The sequence below is a fragment of the Calonectris borealis genome, chromosome 1 (genome assembly GCF_964195595.1).
Source record: "Calonectris borealis chromosome 1, bCalBor7.hap1.2, whole genome shotgun sequence".
Classification (NCBI taxonomy): domain Eukaryota; kingdom Metazoa; phylum Chordata; class Aves; order Procellariiformes; family Procellariidae; genus Calonectris; species Calonectris borealis.
This window is the reverse complement of record NC_134312.1, coordinates 32,320,605-32,345,183: the sequence shown is the minus strand read 5'-3', so window position 1 is coordinate 32,345,183 and position 24,579 is coordinate 32,320,605. Positions and strand designations below refer to the sequence as shown.

Sequence of the window (24,579 nt, the reverse complement as noted above, 5' to 3'; positions counted from 1 at the left end):
ACACCTGCTCACAGACTGGGCCTATCCATTCACCCTCTTGCTGACTCTCCTTGCTCCTCCACATTACCAGCTAACATTATTAACCAAAGGGAAAACTTCCTTTCCCCCCCTAAACCACCAGTTCTTTTGCCGAGCCCCAGACTTGGTCAGCCCCTAATGGCTTATTATTATAATTACAAAGAAAGCTTTTTCAGACACCTGCAGGTATGATCTGAGATGCACTCAGTGTAGCTACAGGATTTGTTACAGCTTATGCGTTGCTACTGAAAATGGACAAGCTGAAATTTATTGAAGGTTCTTTAACTCAGCCAGTAATCAGCAAATGTTCACAGATATGGCAAAATACCGATCTTTCACAGAAAGGGAAAGGTTTCTAAATAAAAGCTGTCTTTTTTTTTTTTAAATAACTTATACTTTGTCATCATGTTCAGAAGTGACTGAATTACTTTGGCTGAAGTTTTTCAAACAAATTCAGCTTGCAGCAAACACTAGTGTCAAACAGCTTTAAAAACCAGATAGCACTGACAATCCCTCCCTTAATAATAAAGGGTGAGACATGATCAGCTGTTACAACTTCTATTTCTTTCATGCAATTTGCTATCACTGTGCCCGTATGAATTAAAATAACTCAAAATAGGAACGAACACATAACAAAAACTAATCTCCAGGTTTGAACAGAGCTCTAATTTCAGCTCAGCATTATGTAACAGTTTCTTCAGGTACAATTTTATTCAAAGTGTTTAAGTATTAGAGTATGAAAGTTGTTCTCAACTACTTTTAAAAACCACTGGAGGAAAGGCTGCATCCAGAACTGGTGCACCACAAAGCTTACTCAGATGGCTCAGCGGCGCCTGCTCTGCTCAGAGCAATACTTGACTTTTGGCTCAGTGTTCCCACATTCTTAGGAACCTACTTTGGATTCAGGACTGCAGCAAGCATAAGCATCAAGCAGCAGATTATCCTTTACTATATACATACACGTCATCCACTAAAACAACTGGGGAAGCAGCTGGGTTTCTTAGAGCCCAAACTTGGATGCCGCTGACTGCACCCCCAGGTCTGGGCAGCCTGCACTGCAAGGCACAGACCCTTGTGAGAAGTCCAGCATCAAGGAGCAACCCTGAGCAGCTAAAGATCTCCTTTCCTGTCTGAAACATAACAGTGCCAGTAAGAAGAGCTTTGAATTCAAAAGCAGCACACTGGAAGTAAAATTAGCTCAAAGCACTGGATCGTGACTTGGCATCTAATCACTGCACCATCCTACATGACTCACCAAATTGAGAACTCCCAAGCAGCTGACATTAACAAAAGCAAACCTCCACCATATACCTACAGTATGATATTTTTAAGGATAAGGAACTCTGCAATACACACTGTTCAGTACAGCCATACAAGTCAGACTGTTGTGCACATGCTGTGCGTGCTCATTCTACATCAAATGAGCTAGATAAATAATTAGAAACAAAAGTATATGATTCTTTCAATGATGCAATAAGCCTTTAAAAAAGGCACTTGAATATTCGATGGTTTAAGCATGGTAGGCTGAGACTTGTATTTTAAATAAACATTGCTACATTCCCTACACACCCCCCCCGGCTCAATAGGAAATTCCCAATGTGGGGGCTAAGAACGCACTCCAGATAAAGAAGCATCTCAAGCCAAACAAGAGCTATTTTTCCATTTAAAAAATTAACCCCCTAAAAGAGAACACTAAGTGACCACATACTTTAAAACTGATGCTTCAGGTTTCCTATAGAGCATACAGAAGGTTTTTCACATTACGAAGCTAAAGACCTAAAATTAAAAAAAGGTCTGAGTGCAAGGACAAGACACACTGACTGCTGATTCAAGTCCTCTCGTTTAGATGAGCAAGAGTTTTAAAAGTCACATATCCAGTCCCACACAGACCCTCCTGTTTTCTTGGTTTGTTTTGCTTTCTAATCCTTCTGCCAACTTACCTTCTCTGTACCCGCTCATGGACCACGCTGTCACCAACTCCTTGTGTAAAGGGCTGGATTCAAACCCAGTGACTGGGGGAAGAAGGTCTTCCAGGGATTTTGTGTGGACAGTGTCCTCTGTCAGTCACCTGCAGATTACACACCAGGACTGAGACTACGTGGCAGAGTTTGAGTAATTCATACAAAGTTAATTGCTGCATGTGTAAATATATTCCACATAATGCATTCTTACAATGAATTGTTTAATCAATGTAATGAGCACACAGGATTAAAATACTCTTAATGTTAACTCTTTTAAAAGGCCCGTATATACACTTTTTTCACCAAGTATAGAGTTGAGGTTTTTTAAGTCATTTTTTCTAGCTCTCAAATATCACTGACAGATGCTAAACTTGTAAATGCACAAACAATATATTAAAGTAAGCATATGATCATATTTATTTCTGAAATAGCTGGCAATAATTGTCTTTTTCCACTCCATGAAGAGATATCATGAAGACTTCTAGTGCATTAAAAAAATTAGTGAACTCTTTTTGATTAGTTTATGGTTATGAAAGTCACACTGTTGACAGTTCAGAAATAATAAGGAAGAGACCCCTCAAAATTAATGGAATTAACAGAGTAAAGCCACATAGGTCTCAAATCCAATCATTAGAGAGATACTCTGAGGAAGTCTCTTAAAATATTTATTAAATATTGAAATCAGTCAAGGTTTTGGAGGTTGTTATGGCCTATTTAAAAACTACTGTTAGGCAAATACTTGCATTGAATTACCCATCATCCTATCAGGCTTCACAAATTATCTGGTGACATAAAGGTATTTACTTTAATAATGTTAAATAATTAGAAACTGCAAAACTGTTTATTTATTGACATTTAAACAACCAAACTGAAAAGCAATATGGAAATGCAGAGAACAGACAACAGTAATCTGCTTTCCTTTAGAATCTGCACTTTTAGAAGTGTAACTAAATATTGTATTTTACATGATGTTCATTTGAGAAAAAGCTTCTTAGTCAAGTATTAGTGGTTTGAACAGGAAGATGGTCTTTAAGTAAAAAAAAAAAATATTCTCTACTATATAAATTCTTACATTTTTCACTTTTCTGTATTATCATTTTCTAGTGACATCTGAAGAATATTGGTACCACCCAATGTAAATTAATCGTAAGAAAAAAGTGAAAAACCAAAATACTTTCTCCAGTAAAAACTCTACAAGTATTCTGTGTAAAAAAGAAACTGGGTATGCTTCTCCTTACACCTTGACTGAATTCTTCTTTTCACTCTGCTCAAAAAATAATTTATGGGTCCGGTGCTAGAAGGCAACACAGCTTCAAAGCTCCTTGAGAGGTCATCTGGGGAAATTTACTTAATTTTGTCAAACATCATCTGACAATTGACTAGATATCACTGATTGCTAGAAAGTATAACAAACTGAATTACAATCCTGTTGCAGGCAGAAAGAATATAATTGAAGATACAGACAGCTAATGAGGAAAAAGAGGCCTTCGAAAGCAAGGCATGCTAGCAGGGCATAGAGAGATCAAGTCAAATTTAACAGCAATTAAATCAATAGAAAATTATGTCAGGAAAGCATAGCATTTAATACAGCACATTCTCACAAATAACGATTAACTGGGAATCATTATCTGAACTGGAGGTTATTGTCATCATTCTCCTTCATGCTAAAAAGTGTTGAAACCAGCACTCAGATGCCATGGGTGCTTTTCTTCCCTGCCTCGTGGGGGGGAGCGGAATTACAGCGTTTCACATTACATCACTTCGCAGAGTACAGCAAGAAAAAAAATATACTTAGGCTCCAACAGTGATGCAAGTCTACTGAAATCCTGCCAATTGAAAAATATCAACCTTTATGTTCAGGTTTCACTAAATAAGACACGAAAGATGTTCCCAAGGCTGTATTTATGCCTTGCATCATCTGTCTGGCGATACACAAAAATCTTTCCAAGGTCTTTATTGTTAGGGCCAGGAAGTTAAATGAGGCAATGCACTTAACAAGAGAAGAGAAGGCAGAGAAACTCAAAGACTGTCTCAAGCTGGTTTAATACTTTAAATGAAACGTACAATAACAAATATTTCACATATTCTCACAACAGTATTTGTACTTGCAGAAAATGTTTCTCTGAATTCTGAAATTCACCTTAGAAAAGCCTCACTTGAAATCATTCTCTTCCAGTACTGGTGATTCCAGTATGAATCACCCCATATGCAGTCTTGCTCTTTACAGCCCACTCACTCCCGTACCACATTGATGTGCCATCCTTAGGATCACAAAAGACGCTCCAACAAAGAGGGATCACCCACTGTTTCCTATAAATCATCTTGAACCTCACGGGTTATTTTAACAAAGGTCGTTCAGATACACGTGCATATTTGGCTGTCTTGCACCAAGAAGAGAGAGAATCTGAAACAATGACAATATTATGCGCTAGAACTCAATACAGGACAATAATGACAACTTAGTGCAATAGGCTGAAAACGACAAAGTTATTTAGCTTCCCCTAACAAGTAGCATACGAAATGCAGCAGAGAAAAAAAAGGATATTTTTTAGTCATGATTATTTAATGAAGAAATGAGGATGCCTATCAAGCACACTAATCATGGCCCAAAATGCTGAGATTATATGGAAGCATAACACGGTATTTCTCTTGATTCAGGAGAGACTAAGCAGGAGGGAAACATGAAAGGAAGCCATAAGAATCTCTGCTGAGCCTGACACCCAAGTTCTGCTTTCCATGTCTTTCTGTACTTCAATAAACATGAAATGAAAGTTTTAAATTACTGTAAGGCAAAAAAGCCCACCCTGAAACACCACACCTTTTTCTCTAATTTAAAAGTCTTCCACTGTTCAGCCTTCAACTACAAATGCATATTTTGAAGTTTTCAACCATACATTCCAACCGCTTTTCTCCATCTAAAGCAAATCTTTCCTTCTTGGAACTTTTATTTTTTTAGACCTGGTACCTTGAACAACCAACCATTACATTGCAACTACTGCTCTCAAAGCTAACCAGAATGGGTAAATCTACAGAAACGTCTCCTTTGGTTTGAACTGCAAAAAGCAAATGTTTTTTTTCTCTCTCCCTATTCTATCTAGGCAAATATTTAACCAAGCATTTAACCAGGACTTCTGATTTACTGAAATTTAAAACCCTAAATTCCAAAAAGCAGTCCAGAAAAAAAGCTTTTGTCCTAGGCTTCAGGTAACTACTTCCCTAGGAGGGGAAGAGTCTTCCTACTTTGCACACCTAGTGAAGTTATCATTTTAGTTTGAGTTGGCGTTGGACAATGGGATGGCAGGTAGTCATTTGGGATCCAAACGTGGTGGAGACTGCAATTATCTTATGCATATTAACACCACCACAATTATCTGATGCATATTAACACCACCACGTTCCTGGTTCAACGCCCACTCCTCCCAGACAGAGCATAACCCCTCCTGTGTCCATAGCATGCAAAAATTCATTACGACAAAAGGTGTCAGATACTCCTCTCCAGGGCATTCAGCAGGTCCAGAAGGTGTCATTTATTCCTGCCTAGGACATTGAGCTGGGCTGAGATATTTGTCTTGGAGGATAGACTACACTGTTTAGCCCCTGAGTCATTTCTATAAACTACAATTAAACAGGAAAGACACAGAAACAGTCCAGGGTTCACAACTGGGCAACCTCACTACTCCCATCCTCTCTTCCCTCGCTAAAGAAACTTCTCTCTCTCATAAGAAAAGATGCACTTTTGACACACTTTTTTCTGTTTTCTTATCTCTTATTTCTTATCCCCCGCCCCCATTCATTACAAGCTATCTGTACTCACTTTTGTTCTTAATATTAAAGCTGAGGCAATGTTCAGCATCAGACTGCCTCAAATAACTGCTTTATCTCCAACTGTGTGTCTCTATAGACAGCATGGCACAGCATAGCTCTGCCTGAAGCAGCTCAGGTGCTAGAAACTTCCATCTCCAGGGCAGCATGGGACCAGGCGTTGACTCCCACAGCGACAACAGAGATAAGCTGGCCTCTTCTGAGGTCTGTGCTGCTGCTCCCAGTATTAGAGGCAGCGTGGTACAGGTGTGCCTAGCATCATTACAGCCATGTAAAGCAGCTCTGTATGAAAATCTGTGTATAACCAGCCTTTCAGATACCACATGAGCAACAGCACGCCTACTCAGGTTCTCTGTGCTGGCCTTGGGCTAGTAAATCCTGCCAGGCCTGGGGAGGCTGTGAGCAGTTAGACTAGGTCTCTGAATCTCATGCTGGGATCTTGGGCTGCTTACTGGAAAGAGTTTAGACACACCCAGCACCCTGAACTCTGAGAGAGCTTGTTCGCTTGCACATTTAATGCATGAATGCATAAGGCTGGCTTGGATCTAATACTGAACCTAAGCCAAACTCCTCCTGGCACCTGCTGAGGATTGCAGAGCAGAAACACCCCATTTGGAGCCAGCAGGAGCCAGCTCGGGTCCAGGCAGGGCCAGTGCCGAGCCCTGAGCAGGAACCCTTTGCACCACCGCAGCCTCTCTGACCTAGCTTGTCCGGCCTTCCACCTTGGATGGGCATTTCAGCCTCCCCACTGCCCGGGCTAAGGGAGAACGAGCGCACAGGCATGCCATAGTAGCGAGAGCAGCATAAAACCAATGGCACAGCGGCTGGCATGATGAGAAGGGAGGGCCTGTGAGGAAGCGCAGCACGCCGCTATCAGAGCCACGGGCTCGTCTGGGGGCACGGAAAGGGAGGCAGGGTTGAACAAATCACAGGATCTGTGCCAATTATCCCCCAAATTGAAGTATGGTTTTCAATACCTGAAAGTATTGTTTTCAATACCTTGGACCTAGTGTAAAAAGTCTTTCATGGCTGGAGGACTTTACAGTAACCGGGACAGATTTCAAAACATGCAAGTGCTTATGTGCATGTGGTCGGCTGGTCAGGCACGCATAGACAAGGAAAACACTTGTCCACTCCAAGAGATCTCACAAACAAATGAAAAATGCCAAGGTGTGAAAGGTTTTCAAGCAGTAGCAAACTCTGGTCATTATGGGGTGTTAAGATTTTACCATATAAAAACAGTCAGATAATTTAGTTTTACATTGTGAATGACAGAGAGCAGGTTTTCCCAGTAAAATATTAGGAGCAGTAAAATTATTTCCCAGCGACTAGCACCTTCCTAGATAAAAACTTTTACTTTTTTCCTAGATTAATGATTAATTAAACAAAAAGCTTAAAAATAACCATTTAGTTTTATTTTGAAACAGTATTAAAAGAGCAAAATTGAGTCTCACTAAAATTAAGCCTCATTTAATAACCCACAAAAGCTTATGGCAATATGTTCATAAGTCATTGAACTACTTTCTTACTCCCAAATCTTCACCATTGAGGGACAATAGATTTCCGTATGAAACGTCAAGCCAGAACAAAATTGATAGAGTATATATTGATAATCAAATGTTTTCAGTACCAAACTGAAACAAATTTTCTGGTGAAGTAAGTGGCGAGTAAATTCCCACTCAGTGTGGATAACAGTATGAAATCTAACACACACACATCCATAAATCTAAGAGCAAGTTCTCAGAGTTTCAGAATCCAGTGGATCGCAGGTGGGTATAGGTCTCAGACAGTATAGTTGTCAGTTATCCTTATTCCAGCCAAACTGCCTTTTTTTGTAGATTAGTGATATCTTAGCCTCAAAACCAAATAAACCCCAAATTACTAACTTAACATTAAATTCATCTTAAGAGTATAACAACAGACTTCTATAAACTTACTATTGTTCTTGGTGTTTCAATCGTGACTGTCGACTCTGAGGAAACAAAAATTTTGTAACAAACATTAAGATTGGTAATGGACTAAGTATGAATGGAAGTGCCTTTACACGTGAGCACCTTGGGGCATACAGAAAAATCTTGGTGCTGGTGAATATGTGCATATGGAGAGAGCAAGTGACTGAAATCTGAGGGAATTAGTGAGAATGACTAAACTCAGGTTAAAATAAATATCACCTTCCCCTTCTGTGAGCTCCACCAAGCTTTGCTGAATTCCCATATAAATGTTTCAGTGCATTCTGGCCTCCGTTTTCAGTATCAAGAATAAAGCCTCTAACTGCCTTCAGGGACATGAATTTAGTTCTTACTGCAGTCAAAAGAACAAATACAAAAGTACAAATAAATAACGTACCTTTCCAAAAAGAAATTACAAATAAACCTAGGAGGAATTAGCAAGTAGGCAGAGAAGAGACAGAGCCACTACTCAAACTTCAAAAGTTTTCAAGAATATTGTCAAAGCCCTTTTAAAAAAAAAAAACCTAAATAATCAATAAATAAAAAGAAAGGCAAATATCTGGATAAGAGATTGGAGGGAAAGCCCCAAAGAATAAAGACTACAACCAATCAGTTAATTTTCACACTGGGAAAGGTCAGCGAGTCCATGCCAGACCTCCCAGAGATAAGGATGCTTGGACATCACCCGAAACAAGAAGGACGATGTAGATGCAGGGTGAGGCACAGGGCTGAGGACACTGCTCAGAGCCACAGGGACAAGGGCCAGCCGCGGATAAGTGCAGGCCAGCTGTAAGGCTGACCATCTGGGTGACACGACAGCAAACGAAATGCAGCGCAGGAAGACACAGAAATGCACACGGGAGGTACCCCACAAACAGATTCAGTAACAAGTTTCCAGAGGGACTGTTACCAAAAAGATGATTTTGGCAGTGTAACAGTTAGCTCTTCAACAATGTCAGTTTAACCCCCAAGCAATCAAAAAAAGCAAGCCAGAAGTTGGGAATTGGTAGGAATTAAAAGGGGCGGATGGGGGAAATACTTCATTACCCGACAGTATATTCCAGAGTATCCGTGTATCCCGAGTGACACGCACCATTCCCATCTGCCCAGCTCAGAACAAGGTAACTGTTCGATCTGGTTTGTAAGTGATCATCAGGGATGATTATGACCATTAAATGATTTCTGAAAAGAAAACAGCCATTTGCACTTAACTTCAGGCCATCAAAAAGGTGGCTAGAGTAGTAGGGACTATAAGAGGTAAGATAATAGATGGCATAAAACGGTTGAGTAAGAATTGACTTTGTAAATTTTTTTTAGTACAGGATATAGTGAACATTAAATGAAAGTTATGCACTAGACTTAGATACAAAATCTGCAACAAAGTCTACAAACGATGAGTGACTCATCACAAGTGTAAGTAAGCCAGGACACGGGATGCTGTGAACACCAAAAGTCCGCAGGGGTTCACAAAGTAGTAAGACAAATTAAGTGAGGAAAGGTATTGAAGGATATTAAAAAAAAACACCCCCCAACAACCAACCAAGCAAAACCAACTCCAATTCAGAAAGCTACCAAGATGAAAAACTGCTACAGTGTATTCTTGCTGGCTCTCACATGTTCTCTCAGACACCCACCATCAGACCCCGGACACTGGGGTAGTGGGACTTTTGGTCTGATCCAGTATGCTGGCTCTTACCTTACCGATGGAAGTAGGACTAAATTCTGGGTGTAGGTATCTGCACTAGTGCAGAAAACCTGTGGCAGAGAGGTTTACCACCATGTTGTTCACACCTATGTTGAAATTAATTAGGACTACATAGGCACTACCATAAAAGTAGTCTAAACTTGGTCTAAAAAGCTCCCTTTAACTAAAAATTGATAGTCCAGTCAACAGAAATCAATGAAGGTAGGTATCTCACGAGGAAAGGAATGGAGAAGGGCTCGTTTGCTTGCTAGCCTCATGGTGTTAACCACTAGATCTACACAAGAATAGTGGATAATGTTCTCCGACTGGGGTCTGGGTGGCTCATTGCCCATCTCAGACCCGCAGGAGCTCTGCTGCCCTATGCCCCAGTCAAGTCAATCTGAGCAAGTCAAGCAGAGGGCACGGGGCCCTGAGCAGTTACAGAACAAGCGAGGCCTTGCGAGGAGTTTTTATTCTAGATTGCTTCTTTCACAGTAGGCCCGACGACGGCTCACAGATGGCGAATTAGGGCTCTGTCTGATAAAATATATCTTGTCTGACCTAAATTCGAGGCATAACACAAGAAGTAGGTGAGAACCCATGGAGTGTGGGAAAGTGATAAAGGGGAAGGGCCACAAGCCTATTTTCTGGGGCAGAACCAAAAGAAAATGTCATTTCCTCATGCCTGAACTCCAGGAAGGACAGCCTCAGTTCCCCTCTGTTCACAGATGCTTTCTAGAGAGAGCTCTGCACCCATGCCCATCTTATGCATTTATGATTTTTAGGAGCTAACCAGTATGATAAATTAACCCCTTTCGATGAACACATAAGCGCATTTCAGTCAATCAACACAGAAATTTACTATCATTGCTGGAGTGTAAGATTGACCTTAAAGATAAACTGCAGATTCAACTGCAGATTCAACATTATTTCTAACTGCACCTAAGACGTCTCAGTTCAGAAGATGAACATTACACACAGTCTGACTTAAAAAAAAAAAAAAGTAAAAAATTCTGGCTCTAACAGACACAAATCAACTACAAAAATTAAGATTTTTAAATCTTCCAAAACATAAGATTCAAAAAATCAATTTTTATTAAGAAATAAAGATTTAGTTAGAAGAGATAATTGCTCTCAAATACAAATAAAATGTAAATTATAATTATCAAGTAACATCTAGGGGTAACATGAATTTAATAGTTCATCTTCTAATCAAGTTGGTCTTATAAATTTTGCTGTATTTCATTTTAATCATATTTTAATGAGATTTGCAATACAGCCCAGTAAGATTGAAATAGGTTACTGTGCCGAGATGAACTGCCTCAGGGAAAGTGGGGAAAAAAGACCCGGGACAGACTCCCCTTCAGCAGTGCACCATGCTGCCTTCATCTGTCAGCTCCATTCTCTACCAGCATGTCTGTGATCACAGAGACGGTGCGGTTACACATTTAATGAATCTGGCCCAGGAGAAGAATACGGGAGGACTGTCCTTTGTGTTTTCATTGCATATTTCTTTGATAAGAAAAAGACTGAGAGAAAAACCTCACACACATGAGGCTATTGCCCTAGAGACAGTGTGGAATCTTTACATTTCCTTTCAAAGTATATAAACATAAGCCTGAGAGCAACAATGCAGCAGGGAGTAAAAGATGCCATAGACAATTTCAAAGCAAATTAATATACAAATGTATATTAAACAGATCATTCTTCATCCACAGTAACTCATATTTTCCTCCCAGCTTCATTGTAAGACAGCTTTGTACAAACCTCCTGTTGATATTAACTAGAATAAAAATCAGAAAACACACCAATAATAGGCATGTTTTCTATATTTATAAGGGAGTGATAGACTAATTTAATAGCTGTCCCACCACTAAATAATGCAATGAAAAGGTATTACTGGTGCTAGCTTCACAAAAATGGAAAAAGGAGCTGAACAAATGGGTCTGATACAGACAGAAGAGATGAGATAGCAGGAACCAACAGATAAACAATTAGCACCGTTAATTTGCAGAAGAAAAAAAGGCGTACAGCTTTCTCCTCTCCCTTCATCCACAAAGGCAATTTTATCTCAATTATATTTATTAAAGCAAGACCAATGCTTTTCTACAAACTATGCAACAAACAATGTGATCCCGACCTCTGTCAGACAACAGGGACTCGGGAGGGCCATGCCCACACCAGGGGTTTTAAGCACAGGTTGAAGTCTTTGACTTAACAGGGACAATTGACATTTTAGGAGAAGCTGAGTGTACCCAGCTTGGCCTCGGACCGGAACCAGGTTCTCCAGGGTAGTTTTGCCCACTGGTTTCTTTTTAAGCTCTTCTCCATCACCTGTCCCTGACCCGGCTGGAGAACTGAACTCACGCACACCCAACTCCACGAAGTAATTGGGGGGGTGAGAGTAATTGAGGGTCAGTGAGAAATCTGGCTGTATCCCCAAGGCCACTGTTCCTCTGCAATTGACCATGGTGGCTCAGATCTCAAGCATGGCTAGAGCACTAACGCTATCAGTAAAAATATTGGTTGCCCTGGTTAATAAGGAAATTACGGTAACAGAGGGTTGAGAATAAGCAGGGCATCTGTTGAAAAGAGTAGATTAATTGAGATACAGTATTATATGAAGCCTTAGAGCAAACAAGCGAGGAAAAAAAGGAAAGCTGTAACTACAAAAAGTCTGTTCAGACAAAATACACTATCCAAAGCAATATCCAATCTCTTAGCCTTATCTGTTATCTCCAACACCGTTTCTCAGCAATATGAGCTCTCTCTGCAGAGCTGCCTAACCCCAGTACCCACACCTCCCCAGCCTTTTTCCAGAGAATGCTGACAAGGTCATTTTAGTTCAAGCTTTGGGCAATATTTAAGCATCTTTTAATGTCATTCAGACGTCTAAATGCACTAAATCAACTGCTTCATATTCTATTGGCCACCTCTTCTTAAATACACACTACCCTTGGCCTGCAAAGGGTAACTCCAGCAAAACTGAAACTCCCTCCACCTACTACACTTTGATTAGGCTATGGCTTTGTTTCTCCTTATACTTTCAGATAGATGTTAGTCTGTAATAACAAACAACAGAATTGAAACTGCCATTTGATCCTGCCTTTCTATAGAGAAAGTATTTGCACATTCAAGAGTCCACTCAAACGAGAAGGAATATAACACTGTTACACACAACATGCTCTGTTCCCAAAGCTGATGTTCAATCCCATGATCACTTATGTGAAAGTCTACGTTATCCTATAAATATATTGAAAAGTTACAATACAAAGGTATTTTCTTGTTCTCATTTTAAATTTTGTCCTTAAGACAATCCAATTCTCTCCATGTGGTTCTCCTCTCATTTTTTCCATAGTTTTCTAGTCTGCAGACTGTTTCTTCTCTCAATACAGATGAAAACATTTTAGTTCTCTGCTTCTTCCACACAACTCTTTGAAAGAAATCTTTTGTTATCTTGCCATTACCAGTCACTTACCATCCCTTGAGAGCTCCGAGGTTTCATTTTCTGATCGCCTCCACTGTCTGTTGTTTCTTACTTCCCTGCCCAGTGAAACCCTTACACTTACATTGACTAAGCAAAGGAGGGGGGAAATAATGAACAAAGATGCCTATTTGCAATTTACTGGAAATTTGTATCGTAAGAGAAAAAATACAAACCCAAAAGACTACATTATAGCGAAGGATCATTGCCAGTCCAACTTGGCATGTAACAACCAACACACTGCAAAACCAGAAGAGCCTCTACACATGCAACTATTTAAAGTCTGAATCGGTCAGCATTCTCAACATTACTACACAGAAAGGCAACGTTATCAGGCTGCACTGAAGTTACACCTATTTTGATACAAGAAAAGGTTGGAAATGCATTTAAAAGTCAAGCATGCTCATTGAGAGCACTGAGTCAAACCACACTCTCCCTGACAGGACGCTCTGCCCCACGGCCCGTTTTTGGGACCTGGTAGCTGCTCACACACCCTAAACGATAGACCACCACTCCACAGACACTTTGCCATTTTGCGAGTTTGACACATTTCAGTTTTTCTGCTTTTATGATGCAAAGGCAAGTAACATTTGATAAAAGAATGAGTGCAGAGCGATCTCATCTTAAACTATTGGCACATATTAAATCAAACAACTGAAGTGGAGCAAGTGTCTATTAAAAAATTATACAAAAATGTGACTATCATTAAATGATTACATCTCTGGGGGAGACAAATCACATGCTTTTGAATCGTGCATTTATGCCATAAGTAATTAAAACAACAATCATAAGTCAGTCCGGGTATTCATTCCCATGTTGTAACAAGGTTGTTTTAAAACGTGAATCAAGCATTAAAGATGCTTTGCTATCAAAGAAGATAAAAAAAAGCTGATGAAAAAAATCAGTGATCAGACTTTCAATTACTTTATTAAAAATAATTTTAAAATCCTAACATGTAATACAGTATTAGACCTTGAAAAAAAGACATTGATTTGTACACAGCTATGAATTTCCTCCCAACTATTTCCAACAAGCTACTACATAGAACAGATCTCATCCATATCATTCCTTACACACTCTTCTCCCTGTTCCAGGTTTCAGTAGCTTGGCGTTATTGGTGTCTAACTGCTTTAGTCTGTATTTTAGGACACCAAAGCAAGTTAAAACCACAGCAACCAGGAGACAGAGAAAGTATCCAACAGCAGTTATTGCTACTCAACACTGGTTGCTAAATACAGACTAGGCATTAAGTAATGGAGGGGAGAAAGTACAAGGTTGGAGCCTTCATTACTGACTCTGGTTATTATGAAAAGCTTTAAAATTCTGACTAGGTAATCATGTCATACAAGGAAGGGAGGCTATCCCGAGTCCTGCAGGGATCCATGCTCAGGCTTATGCTGTTTAATGTATTCAGAAATGACCTGGGAAAGGAGCAAACTCCGAGGTTCCTAGAGTTCCCAAATCATTCTGACTGTCAAGACAAGGACTGACCACAAGTAATTGAAGAAGGGCCTTGCAGCATGAAGTCAGCAGACAATAAAACAGCATAAGAAAGTCAGACAAAAAATTAGCTATACAATGAATTCCGAATTCATTGTTAAAAAATTATTAGAATGAAATACCGGGGGTGTGATCAGTGTTTCTAAGAAAGGTCAGTGCAATCCTCATCACTGGGTGAAAAAAACCAAACCAAATATTGGGAAAGCAACAGAGAAAAATAACATGATTTTTTATGTATACTGTATATACATATCTGATATTTACAGTATAAATCCATGATACAGCTCCATCTGCATTTGGTGTGTAATTTTTGCCCTATCTCAAATCTCAGAAAAAACCCTACAGTCAGATGGGAAAACATTTTTGAAAACAATCTTCCAGTCTTGTCTTTTCTCTCATGTATAGAAATTGTTATTTCTCTTATTAGAAATAAAACAGTATCATCTTAATAGATTACTTTTTTAACAGACACACACAGGTCTGCAAAACTGGCTTTAGGATACAGATACTTTCTCACTAAGACTCATCAAAAAACATGAACTAATAGAATCCAACTTTTGTTTTCTCAAAATGATTATGGAAGAGATCATATTAAAGACACCACTTGCTGCTGGGGAAAAAAAAAAGAAAAAAAGATTTTCTGCTAAATATTCCCTCTCTTGCAATACATTTAGCACTTTTATTATGCAGAGATACTAGTTTTTTCTCACATCTCTGACAAAGGGACTGGAGTAAGCAGTGATCTACAAATTAATTTATAGTAGCTTGTTACTGACCATTAACAAGCTCAGACCATAAAGACAGCTAAACATGCTTGTGCAGAGACTTCCTAAATGCAAGAGAGACCAGTATCAGCTAGACGTACACTTACCATTTCAGACTGACCATAGCAGTAGCTCTACTAATCACAGAGATTAAAGGATATACAGTCTGTCAGGAAAGGGAACAAAGACCTGTGGTTACAGGAGAAAAGCTCCCTGCTCACTGGGTTAGGATGCTTCATTTGCATTATTCTAAGCAAAACAGCTCTTGTCAGGAGGTTTTTGACCACCCATTCTCTTTCATTTCACAGTGGAATTAGATGATATTATGTATAGCTAATTGTCTGAATTCTTAGAACAGGCCGAGTAAGCAGTAACGTAGGCTGGGCCACACTGATTTAATACAGCTTTGGAAAACAGAAGACTAGATCATCACCGTACTCACATCCGCAGCGTAAAACAAACTTGTGACCTTTTGGTCAGAAAGCCGTGTCAGCCTCTTCAAGGAAAGACTACTTCCAGAATGATGAAACACAGTGTTAGGACTTAACCTTTCCCGAGCTGCCAGACAGTGGTTCTACCCTCCCAGGGTGGTCAGGCACCCTTCTGTCCCTTGTTTAAATGAGCTTATGGTGTAAAGACATGGTGGAAGCTAACAGGTGTCACGCTGCAGTTACAGCTATTGCACATCTGTATGTTTGCCTCCTCCCTGTATCAGTCCAAAGAAGAGGAAATAATTTCTGACTTGAGGAAGTCAAACCTCCCCCTTGCTTCGTGCTTCATACCGGGCATGCCTGTGGCACACGTGCTCTGCAGATTGCTCAGCCGGATCGAAAGGCAGCACAGAGGGTTACGAGGAGTCGTACAAAAGAACAAGACCGAAGCCAACACCTGTAGCTCAGTAAGTGTGCAGGCAATAAAGAAAGGGGCCATTTCTTCCAGCAGCATTCTCACCCCGGGAAGTGATCACCGCTTTCCTTCTACTGTTCCATCGCGGCGCTGCTTCACATCCATTCACCTCGTACACATTTCAGGGTACATATTAGAAAAGCCAAGAACCAGCAATGGTAGTCAAGGGCTACGCTATCTCGGATCCTTGGTTTCATCAAGGTGTTTTGCACTTGGAGGCAAGAAGGGGAGAGACATGCTTAGTTTTGGAGAAGGAAATACTCATGAAAAGTTTTGGACTGTGTTATGCCAATAGACTGTCTATCATAAGAACCAGACAGTCCCATTCATTCATCAAGATTACCCAGACACTAGCACCAACAAGATTTCCTAAAAAAAGAAGTTATATTTCTATGAATGACACAGGGGGAAAATTTTCAAAAATCAATTCTAAAGATAAATTAATTTACTAATAAATGCCAAATTTGACAATGGATGAAAGCACTCAAAACCAAGACAGGTCAAGCCATACGTGCAAATATTAAATATATCTTTATGTGCCAACTATGGTAGTCTTCACTACAAAAGCTAAAAAAACCTCTTTATGCAAAAGACTCTTCATTTGTATTCCATATATCATGGGAAAAATGTATGCATATACATGATTAATAAAAATATTTTAGAGTTATAGTTAGTTCATTAAAAAAGTTTACAAACCCATGAGAATATCAGCTTCTTATATCAAACTATAGAATGGATTAATTCAGAACCAAGGTAAATGGTAGTTTTAGCTAGCCTTATAGCAAGCCCTAAAATAACACTGGACATTACAACTACATTTCCTAATTTAAAAGACTGATGTTGAACTAAAGTTTTACTTCAACTGCAGTGAAAATGTGATTTCTGAATAGATGCATACACAAGGGCAAGATTCATAGACCTCACTCTGAAAACAAAAATTCAAAGGAAGTATCACAGAAGAGTTTAGTTCAGTGTTCTAAACATGAGTCATTGCTAGACATACCTTTCATAGAAAATAAGTCAGCTTTCATAAGATGAAAATGGCAAGTTTTACCCTCTCTCACCTTACTATCATTTTTTATATCTGTATTTAAAAAACACATAGATTTTAAGTAGTTCTCTGCAACTCAAGGCCAGGGTGGATACCTAAGTTTTGTGTGTGAAATGAAGCGATAAACATTTCTGTGTCCACAAGCATTCAATACGTACCATTTCACCTTTTACAAATTGAATAGGTTCGACAAAGAAAACATTTGGCAATGGTCTGCACAAACCATTTCAGAAAGATAATTTTTTTTTCCTCCTCCTGCCCATTCAGAGCCAGGCAGTGGGGAAAGGGGAAGAACACAAGAGAAGGAGTAACATGTATTTCCTCCCACTTCACCTTCTCCCATGTGTTATTTACCACAGGAAGTAACTTCATTAATGAAGTGCACTAATACTAATCCAGCAAAGAGGAGAAGTTAGTGTCCACATCACAGAGCTATTCTACTATTACTGTTCCCTCCTACTTTCAGTTTATTTTATAATGTTTTATAAAGCTTGCTTAAGCATCTTATGCAGGCCTAAATCATGCAGGTTAAGAAAAGTGAACAGCTCGGTCTTAGGAACTTATGGTCCCTAAGTCTAGTACAGCAAGCAAGACAGACATGGAGCTTGGATAGTCTTTACTGCATGTGTGTTTCAAAACTGTCACTTTGAAATACAATTTTAAACACTTACTTTAATAGCATTTGTCACATAACCTAACAGGAGAATTTTATTTGCTCAAATACCTTTAAAAGAGTGCATGGAAAAGGTCTGGGGTTAGCATGGGAGCATAACAGAGGTAAGAAAAGGAAAAAAAAAAACCAGTTTATTTTTGTTTAAGAGGACTTCGTTACTGAAGTATGTTCAGCCACCACTGTGAATATTCCTGTTTCAATGGGACTACCCACACTTTATTTTCACCTGAAGGAAATGACTGCATCACTACTGCCTGGAGCAAGCTGCCAAATAACTTTAAAGAGATTTCATTCTCCCCTTCCAAATACTATCCCTCTTCTGTTTTAGCACTTCAGGACCAGAAGGCAGACCATGAGCGCAACAAGAAAGCGTTACCCCCACTAGTCCCATATATTCAAGAGCAGAGATGTGAAAGCCATGCAAATCATAGGTATGTCCTTGATCAGACTGTCATTTAAGACCTGAGTGGACAATGACTCCAGGACTAACTCCTGCCTACTCGAAACTGAGGGGTACAGGGAAAGCTGAGCTTAGCAGGAAGCCATGGGCTTTCTCAGCTGCTTCCTTGGTATTTAAGGAATATCAAACTTCATACCCCATTGTACTTTTATTTCTTTGAATATAAATTGTATGTAATCACTTAAAAGGAGCTTTTCTTAAGGCGCCTTCCAGCCAATTTTAACCAGAAATTATCACCATTAAAAAAATCCTGAAAGTCAGCATCCCGCTTCTCAGGTCTCTCAGAATAATTACCATCCCCCTGCGGAGCACATCAGTATCCATCTGAATGTTACCTAGAAATGGCAGATTGAGAATACTACAGGAGTTTATCTTCTAAAAGGATAGGCTCTGATTATCTCCATAACATTCAAACTCCTTATGGCCTGTAGCATTTGTGAGCTATATTTTGGTACTCACAGAACAGAGCTCTGCAGAAATGAAAACTAAGCCGATGGGAAAACTATCTCGTTGTAATAAGAGATATGAACACAAGTCACAGAATACAAGAAAACCTTTATTCTTTAAAATAGAAGGAAGAAACTATCTACATGCAAGCTACAGGTTGGGTTTTTTTTGCTTGCATATTATGTGCAATACTAACATTTCACAAGTGCTTAAATCCCTTTTTCCCCCCCCCCTCTTAAGTTTCTATTTTTTCTTCCTTGGCCTGTATATACTAAATGCACCTTGTAATGCAGGAAACGCTGCCAAATGTTTCTCTGGGAAAAACACCAGGCTAATAAAGGTTTGGAAGGAATCTGGTGCTCAAACTAGAAGATGTCAAAATATTTGAATGAAACTGGGCATAAGCCACAGTGAAATACAAAAATTGAAACTAGTTTGGGGGGACAAAAAGCCATGCTTCCAGTTAAGTCTGTTAGTAGGGAACCCTGGCTGCTGAGTACATCAAAGATTTTAGCTTTCCAAAAGGAAACATTACCTTTGTAAGAGACTTTCTTTCTCATGTCTATCTAATAGGGAGTGGCACATTTCAGGCATTCAGAGCATAAAGCAATGACAACAATGCAGAGCCATGTGAAGCTGTTCTGTGCCAGCTGTGTAACCTTCCTGAAATTTCATTCACTAAAAGGACAAGAACTTGTGGTACTGTATGTACGGGGCCTTTTAAAAATTATTTGGGGTTCAACTGCCTTGTAGTTTAACACAAAGCTAACATTTCACTGATTTGCTTGGTAATGTGACACGTCATCCACATACGTTCTGCCGTGCAGGAAATGCATTTGGTCTTTTGTGTTGTTTTTGGAACCAAGTGGCTCTTTGCCTTAGGAAAAAAGTTATAGGGGGGTATGATGGACAACAGCAATTTCCGATTTTACCTACACAAATCAGATTGATTGTAATGATACTAAACAAAGAAGCTATCCACCTTGAAAGCTATAAAAAAAAAATTCAGATTTTAAGTTCATAATTTTAAATTAAAAAAATGAAGTCGTCTAACCTGAAAATATCAAGGATTTGGAAAATGGTATTCTGCTGAGCCTAATCCTAATGTGCTCGGTTATAAACAAACATATATAACCCAGCAAAATGTAGCCTCTGGCTTAAAAACAATCCTGTATTAAAGCCATAGGTAATCTGTCTTACATAATGCTATTTGCATTTTGTAATCCTGTTAAAAATACTTGTGACATCAAATCAATGTCTTCTATTCACAAATGCAACATCCAAACCAGGAGTTGCATTCACGTAATAGAACTGCTTTCAGGCTTTTTCTTTATTTTATGAGTAGTCCTTTTGTAGCATTTGTGGTACACATAAACAAGCACAGTGGTATGAACTGAAGTTTAATCTTTTAGTACAAATACAAATTAAATTAGAGAACTATCACCACTTGTCCTAGGAAATTAAACTAGAGCCTGATGTTTCAGTTTGGTGAATTATTTACGTCTGTGGGGGATGGTAACACAAAGTTTTGCCATTAATAAAGCAGATTATAACTTTCGGGTGGGAAGTTAATATTAAACTTTATGCTAACCCACCTTTTCCCACTTAAATTCTGAACAGCTATTCAGTTTGTAGCATCAAAAAGTCCCAGGATGTAGGCAGATACCCAAATACATTACACAAGTCCCAATTGCGCCTTAGAATTTCCTAGAGAGTTGGCTTCATTCATCCCCCTGTGCATAGAAGCACATGTTCTGGGTAGATAAACGCTTATCTTCTATGTAACACTCCACGGCTCTCTAAGTAGATGTGATTAAGTGCCTGAAGTCTACAAGAGTTCTCCAGGAGAACTGGAAAAGTCAGATGTGACGGGGATCACAACTACATCTGAAAAGCAGAAACGGTAATACTCCTGCCCACTTTCTCCTCAGCCGGGTGGTTAGAGCACATACCTAAGGATGGGTGATCCAACTTGCAAGCCTCATGTGAGAAGACCTGGTTGAGCAGGGCTGATGATGATTTACTACAGAATGAAGGCTCATCAGAGAGCGTGATCTGGCACACTAGTTCTCCCAGCCGTTCCCTGTTGCACAGGGGTTCAGAGCAGAAGGAAATTTTCACATAGCACACCCTGGGTGCTGGCAGTTAGGACATAGAGAACAGAAGTGACTGAGACCCTGTGAAGACCAGCAAAAAAACAGAACCACTTCTTCTGTCCCCTGATCACTGGAAAAAGAGTGTTCTTCCTTCCAATACTTCTGAAATGTCCACCTGCAGAACAACTGTAGACAGACTTGTTCTGAAATGGAGAGAGGACACATCACAGAATTACAGAGTAGTTAAAGTTGGAAGGGACTTCTGGAAGTCACCTGGTTTAACTTGTCTCCCACCCCGTTCAGCACAGGAACAAATTCAAAGTTAGATACAATATCCTAATGATTTCTTAATGCTTTTAATTAAAGACAGACAAGCACTGCATTGGACTGGTCTTCAGAGAGTTCTTATTTTTCATCATGAGGCAAAATGCTAAAAACCAAAGTTGTATTGGGCAGGCTGGCTTGCTACCCTATACCAAATAGTTCATATTCTGGTACAGCTGAGTTTAAGTTAGGAGGACAGGGTTTCACTGTTTCATTAGTACGTACAAACACACAGAGAGCTACATTCACAGATATGTTCAATTATTACACTAACATTTCTCAGAAAGATATCCTAGAGAGTCCAGTAGGTTTCCAAGCCCTGAGCTGGTTTAGTTTTAAGTCTGATGTTCTCTTCAAATTTGCAAATACAAGTGCTGCATGTCCTACCAAGTCTGGCATTCACTTAGCATAATAACAAAGATCCATCCAGCCCAAGGTCTCATCTCTGACAGCAGCTAAAAGCAGATGCCCAAGGGAGAAGGATACGTTTGTGGCAATACTCTCTCAGCCTTCATCAACTGAAAGCTCAGTCTCGCTGCAATTTCCCATTGCTCAACTCTACTGCTATACTGTCTTGATGAAGTACTAACATTTTTACACCATTGCTGTCATCAAAATAAAGACCTCCAATTTCAGAAGCTATAATACGCTATTTGAAACATTACATGCTGTTAGTGGCAATGGCTGTAAAGTTAGCAATGAACACTAGAACAGAAGCTATACTTAAGACATACTGTGCTTCCATAAAAAAGGCAAAATACCATAAAATTTTTCCAGAAGCTTTTTCAAGTGTGCATCAGTTCCTTTATCTTGATTTTACTATCAAATTATAGTCTAAAACAATATACTATATATTGTGGCAAGGTCTACAGAATTTATAATTGTGGAGGAAAAAAGAATGAAATTTAAGTGTGTCCTATAGTTAAAGTCCTAGGTATCAGGACCGTGTCTGGGTGCATACCCAGCGCACTTACTCACCAGCTCCCAGCATGGTCCAGGAACTGTTCAGCTGAAATCTCTCAAATCAGCCCCTTGTGGCCCCCGCGCAGCACGGTGACTGACTGAACTCCCACCTGCCTTCACAACAAGGCAGCTGGTAAACAGGACCTCTCCGGCTGGGAATTGTGGACAGTCCCTGAAGTTTCCCCAGGCAGCTCCTGCTGTGCATAGGCCAACTGATAGGAGTTGCTTGTATGCTTAAATGTATGAAAGCATCCCAGGTCAAGAATCTGACATTCACAGAGACTCCCCAAGGCAGCCGAAACTGTTCCTGGTTACGTAGCAGTCTCCTGAATATATGCAAGACAGACGGGAAATGTTTCATACAAAGCTTAATGTAACCAAGAAAAACAGATCGTGCATAAACAGCAGAAAACATTTTGTGGAGTCTCATCTAATCCAGCTGAAGAGACTCCCATCACCATCCAGTAAAGGACCATCAGACCCTATTGAGAGAGTAGATTCCCAGATGAGCATTACCCAATGCAACAGAAACCAGTCAATTACTTTTCCCATCCACCCTTTAAACAAACAGATGTCTGACTGTGCAACAATATTGGGAAAGTTATTTGGAGACAAAGGATTACATTGTCTTTTTCAAGGAAAACACTACGGTCACTTCCCAACATTTGCCATCACATTAAGCCTACTTCGTCTGCATCTGTGTTGCTTCCTTAATGGTTTCCAGATTAAAGTTTTTGGCATAATACCTAGAAATATTTATCAAAGTTGCACTGAACTAAATGACAGAAAGTGATCAAAAGCCCAATTCAAGATTCAGATTAATCCTACAGGTATTATTCCTTTTTACACAGACAGCAGACCAGAAAAAGCCCTAAAGACTAAGACATTTTCATGTAATCTTAAAGTAATGACACCACATGGAAAAATAAAACCCCACACATTTCTCACATATTTTTCTCAAATACTTGAAGTAAATTCACTGTATCACCAGTGTTCCTGCAAGCACTACCCAGACAGGATTAGAACAGTGTTTCCCGAGTGAAGGTTGCATCTACCGCTTCGATTACAAGTTCCCAGTTCAGTCCAAGTGTAATCAGCTTCACAACTCTGGCTTCTCAAAAAAACCAACCACAACACCCAAGTGTGCTTTTATTTTTATTTCTTTATATACACCACTAAATGATTCCAACAGTTTTCCTTAGATATGACCTTTATACCTCAACTGTCTTGAGCTGATATTGATGGGTGACAGTATATCTTACACACAGGTTACACCTTAGGACCAGCTGGGAACCGGTGCTGATGTGCAATACAGTCATCGCCTCATAAGCTATCATTCCCACCTTCATTTCCCCACCCCCACCAACCTTAAACAGCACAGTTAATTTTCAATTATCCAAGGCAGTAAAGGGTCAGATAATCAAGAAAAAAACCCACAGGGTAATACACTTGTACATGTATTAAGTTACAGAAGAACACTCAACAGTATAACTGATGCCAAAGAGGTCAAATCAGACAGCACTGCATAAAAGTAACTCTCCTGCTCTCTGACCTGAGCTTGCTCACTGGAAGCCAATTTGGGCACTTCTACATTTATAGTACAGTTAATACATAACCTGAAAAATAAATACAAATAAATTAACCTTAGCAGAAACCACAGCTTGGAGAATAAACAGGAATACACATAACGGAAAGCCTTTTATTTAAAGCTACTCTATGATGATACTTCTAATGATTACAAATTGCCAATGTAACATTAAAACCATTATCAATTCTCAGGACAGTTGGCTGGATGTGTAAGGGAAGCTCCACCCCCCCTTCAAAATGTAATGAAATAAAGTCTCAAAACTCATCACCTTTCTGTCATCAAGTTTTGTATTTGTTAATCTAATTAATAATTTGATTACAACAGAATGTCATCCATTCATGCTGAAGATCAAGTCAGTGAGGATAATCTGGCCATGCTGGTTCTCCAAACTCCATAGTGCCAACTCCCTCAGCCATCTGCAGGATGTTATATTTTCTTTACAATACAGTTGCTAGCCTTCCAGTACTCAAGCACTATTCAGAATTAAACTAGCTGCATATAAATCCTAGCTTTCCTCTCCATATCTCCAGTAAGATTAAGGACCTCAAATCCAGCTTTGTTAATAGCAAAGAAAACTTTTGACGAGTAAGGTACACTATATGAAATGCTTCTAAAAGTAGAATACTTACACTAAACATATCCTTTCACACACTGTTTTTAAACTCTGGTACTGAACAGCATAACAATAATATTTTTTTCTGACCAATGTGAATATATTTAGTGGAGCAAGCTTTAATATTCTTTAAAAACGTAAGTGTTAAAAAACCGTACTGCATAGTACTCATTTATTGTGTCTAGGAGCTGTAATCATAAATTACAATCTCATTAGGCCTCGTAGTGTATGGACAGATAGCCACAGCCTCAAAGAACACACAGAAATTTGCAAAAT

The 24,579-nt window shown here is 39.4% G+C and overlaps 1 protein-coding gene across 4 annotated transcripts in view; it reads right to left on the bottom strand.

Moving 5' to 3' along the window:
* NRCAM (neuronal cell adhesion molecule) overlaps positions 1–24,579 on the bottom strand; it is a 169,410-nt gene that overhangs the window by 134,334 nt on the left and 10,497 nt on the right. For 2 of the 4 annotated variants that reach the window (XM_075147795.1, XM_075147772.1), the window contains exon 2: positions 1,959–2,086. The exons of the other annotated variants lie outside the window; for them this stretch is intronic. The gene's annotated coding sequence lies outside the window, so the exon portion shown is untranslated. The remainder of the gene's footprint in view (positions 1–1,958; positions 2,087–24,579) is intronic. 4 annotated transcript variants of the gene reach the window in all.